This window comes from Ruditapes philippinarum, unplaced genomic scaffold (genome assembly GCF_026571515.1).
Source record: "Ruditapes philippinarum isolate M1 unplaced genomic scaffold, ASM2657151v2 ctg12924_1_1_1_1, whole genome shotgun sequence".
In the NCBI taxonomy this organism is placed as follows: domain Eukaryota; kingdom Metazoa; phylum Mollusca; class Bivalvia; order Venerida; family Veneridae; genus Ruditapes; species Ruditapes philippinarum.
In genome coordinates this window covers 17,501-22,083 of record NW_026863434.1, presented here as the reverse complement: position 1 = coordinate 22,083, position 4,583 = coordinate 17,501, and the positions used below count along the sequence as shown (strand labels likewise).

The following is a 4,583-nucleotide window of genomic DNA, read 5'->3' as shown; positions in this document are numbered from 1 at the left end:
TTTCATTCACCTTTAACATATTATAAACCGAGAAAAGATTGAGGTTTCCAATTCGACTGACAGGCTCAATAACATTGTGTTGTTAAACACACATTTGTAAAACAGTTGTTAGGCTGTTGTAAGCAAAAACGATTGTTTCTTCATTTTAAATATATGAGCATACATGACATCAGTTCTTGTTTATAGAGTTATAACCGCTTTCCGTTCATTAGCAAGAATGACCGTATTGGGAAAGTTTGAATATCTGGTTGATCAAATGTAAAAGACTTTCAATAGTACCTCCAGACTCACTTTGTAAAATATGTTATCTGAGCGCGCCAAACCAGTATTTTGAATGATAACAATAGGTTTCTGATAACACATTTTGTTCTTGATTGTGCAATTTAGCAAAATATTATTTGTATGTTAAACTTCTTCATACATCTCTTATTTAACAACCAAGGGCATCTTGGTACTTTGGTCCCTTTCCCAAACTGTATACAAATGTGTGTAGCAAACTCGAGCCAACTCGAAATAAATGCATTTAAAGTGTTTGAAAATTTGTGTTTTACAATCGAAGAATGTATGTATGTCAAATTGAAGCTGGTAAAGCAATAACTAAGCCTACAGTTGTAACCTGACAAAAAGAAACAACATAATTCCTCCGAAGGTGTTTAAAATCCCTTCAAAAGTCTCGCTGCTCTATATAATATACTCTCCCGCGTATCGTTCGAATGTTTAACTACCGTTCAATTTGTAACGTTAGACCAAGTGAATTCAATTAGCTGCCACGAGAACTTAAGTGTAATAAAAAGACCACCACATCTTAAACCCTTAGGTATTGAGGTTCAATTGACATTTATGCAACTCCTATGACAGAGGACATTGTTGATGATGATTCTGGCGTTTATGACCCTGTGTATGTAACAAATATCGAAAGAACATTCAAACGGTCATGTTGTTACCTTTGTTAATATCATACACTTCAACATTGTGAAGCTGACTGATTTGTTTTAAAGACATATCTTATATCATGTCATGTAATATGATATAAGACGTTACAAGACATAATGTGTTGATTTACAATATGGCATATTATATAGAGAAAATTAAATTCTTTATCGAACGCCTGAGACGGCAAAAATGAAAAGTATTGCCAGGTCCGTTTGATTGGGCCTGTTCTTGGTCTGAAGTGATGATTCCATAACAGAATAGTGGTATTTTTTAACAAAATAAAGAGTGTACATGCGTATATAATCTAGTATAACTTTAATCAAAAGCATCCCCATAAAACACATTTTCTTTGTACATATTTGGCTATAATGATCTGAATATCATCATATATATTGCTTTGTTTGCTGATTTCTAAATAATATTTTTTCTATATTGACCCATTGTTTTCTTTCCTATATCTAGTCTAATTACCTTAAATACAAAAGCACATACACACACTCACTTTACTAAGATTCCCAGATCAGGTTTCGAGCCCAGGACCTCGAACATAAGCGGAAATCATATCACTGCATCACATGATTCATTTCCAGTTGTTAAGAAAAATAGAAAAGCAAAACATTTTTCATACGTTGTAAAGATTTTAATGTAACAATTTGTATGATTATATACCGAGTTGTTTGATAAATTTACGTGATATTGAAATATTCAATATAAAAAGTCTTTCATCTTTTAAGATTTGTTTTGAAGCTAAATAACATAATGTTGCAAACATTCAGTAAGAACAGAATTATCATGCATTTAAACTCGCCATTGTCTGTACTAATCCTCTTTCATAATCAAATATTTAACTGGTATTTATAGGTTAACGGAAATATTGACGTTAGGTTTACATTAATGTTTATGTAAGACATGGGACATATGAATTAGATTATAGAATTCTATCCAAGTTTGATGTTTTAAGGTAGACCACTCCTAACGGGCACTATAAGGAACTGTACAATTGACAACATAGGACTCTTAAATGCTTTAAAGATCCTGTATGTTTTTTGATTGATATTGTTACTGTGTGTGTACCACACTTACAAGAAATTATATATGTATGTAATTATGTAAATAAAACAATTTTCAAACATCGAAGAATATGTAAAATATGTACTGCAAATATTTGTGCACATTTTATGTAATCAATAAATTATATGCATTCATTTCTTATTGGAAAATTAGACTTAGAATTTATAGAAAATAAATTTCTAATTACATACCTTTATTTACACGAAATGTTAAATTCGGTAATATCTTTATAAATAATGCTTTTTGGAACTAACAATATGGACAAATCCTATTTTTTGAAATACAACCATAAAGATGTGTAACAGGATCTACAAAAGTCACCTGTATGCAAAATTGAAATAAAATTTACCGTGTGATTTATGAATAATGTACATTTATCTGAACTTAAATTTTGCAATTAGAAGTTTTTTTTTCAGAAATGATGAAATTCTAAATAATTGACAATATCATCATCATGATTTTTCCCATTGCTCATTGTTTAGAAAGAATAATAACATCCAGGCAACGAATTACAACAGCAAAACAATTGTTTCTCAACAAAATGTTTTTAGAATGTATAAATGGTACCCTATCCCATCCACTTTAAAAACTTATTTGACCATTTACTATATAAAAAGCCTCATTCAAAATATCCCTAACATTTACAAAAACGAGGGGCTGTTTCTAAGTTTTGCTTAATTTTCTTAAAATGTATTTTGGTTGGTCTTGCAAAACAAAATTCTTTAACCATGTAGTTGCTATTAAACTTTGAAAATAAACGGTATCCTTTTTTATAATTTGCTTTTAAATTTGGCATTATATAGTTAATAAATACCTACAATAATTATGTAATTTAAAACAATCACCTTTTCTTACGTAAGGGATCTGAGAGGGACATATAAATAAATAAATAAATAAATAAATAAATAAGTTTCAATGCAGTTTCAATGCAGTTGATAAGTGATTCTAGCCTATTATAATACCCTTCAAAGTGGAGGTAATGCATTAGCAGTGGTCTACCTTAAACAAAAATCAGAAATATTAAGAACAAAAAACAAAACAAAAAACTGTCAAGGTGAATAAGAACACACAACACATGTAAGGTCGTCACCTTCTTTATATGGAGGACATTTCAGTGAGCCACATTTAGCTCGAACAAAGTAAAACAATTTTCCATTGTGATTTTGAACAAGAGATTGGCTGGCTGGTTCAGCTTCACCATCAACACAAACATATTCGGAAGCTGCATTATGGGTAGGATATCCAGCCATAAGATAACCGTTGTATTCTTTAACAAAGTTTTTGAAACAGGTATTTTTCCCGGGTACCATCACAACACTGCTTCTGGGGACTTGACAAACTGCGCAGGGAACATCATGGTCGGTAAGTCCTTTAAACATGCTTTCGTGGCTTTTATATTCTGCTCCATATATCAGGCCACTGTGCTTTGGGTTGTTTATCTGATTATCCCAGCCTGGACTTTTTGGAAGACATAAATAATTTACAGGTGCCCCAGGAGCAGTGTACATTCCCCCAGCTGCAAACCCTTCATAAACTATGGATGCACCAGCAGGACACGTCTTGCGTCACCAACGTGTGTAGATGCTTGTTATTTCAAGAGGGGTAGACACGTGCTCACCATTCTTTTCGAAAGCTCTGGCATCTGTTGGAATTTATATAAAACATTTTATTACATATTTTAAGTATATTTTTATATTTTTATTCTATTTGTTAAATTGAACATTTACTTTGCCGTGATTACTTCTTATTTCATATTGTTTGTATGAAATTAAAAAATAATTGGGATGCTGATTAAAATATAATACTACAATTTATCAAAATTGAAAGATTATCATTGTGCATTTATACATAACATAATAATCACCTGTATGTACTTATCAAATTAAAATAAATCAAATGCATCGTAACATATATCATTATGCTTTTGTCGACGAGTATTTTACTTACTAATCATTTCAAGTAAATGCAACATAAAATATCATTTAGATTACAGCAATTCGTTTTGTGAGTATAATCATTTATCTAAAATATATTTAAAATCTACCTTTGAGTTCTTTCAGTAGCATCGAAATTCATGCATCTTGAAGATCATATTTAGCATGGTCTAATAGCTTATTTATTGTGTCGTCTACGGAAGGATTCTCATCCACAGTTTTGTTATCATGCGTCCACGCACAGAGATAGAGTCCACAGAAGATGAATACTTTAGTGAAATACATTACTATTTATTGTAATATGTAAGCATCGACAGATTATCCCAAATGACTCGCACGGCACATATCGGTAAATATATAATATTTTTGACAGTCTAAATGTACTCGACCTTTAGTTTAAACTATGATGTGGCACTTTGTTTATCAGATTTCGTTAAGGTATGCTTTGTTTAAAGTCGTGTTTTTTCAACCTATCTGATGTAAATATTTTTGCTTCAATGTGCTACTTTAGGTTTATCTTTATTGAAAGTACAGTACGATGTATGATTTTATTTGTAGTTATTAAACAAGTCAATAACAATAACGAGTAAAAATATATAGAGAGCGGGAGAGTCTTCATATAATCATTAGGCCTCAAAACTATTA

At 31.0% G+C, this 4,583-nt stretch overlaps 1 long non-coding RNA gene across 1 annotated transcript; it reads right to left on the bottom strand.

The window, feature by feature from the left end:
* Positions 1–2,471: 2,471 nt before the first annotated feature.
* Positions 2,472–4,334, bottom strand: LOC132722103 (uncharacterized). Its single transcript, XR_009624578.1, has 2 exons — positions 4,049–4,334; positions 2,472–3,646 (listed from the first exon to the last, which is right to left on the bottom strand). It is a non-coding gene; the product is annotated as an uncharacterized LOC132722103 (long non-coding RNA).
* Positions 4,335–4,583: the final 249 nt, after the last annotated feature.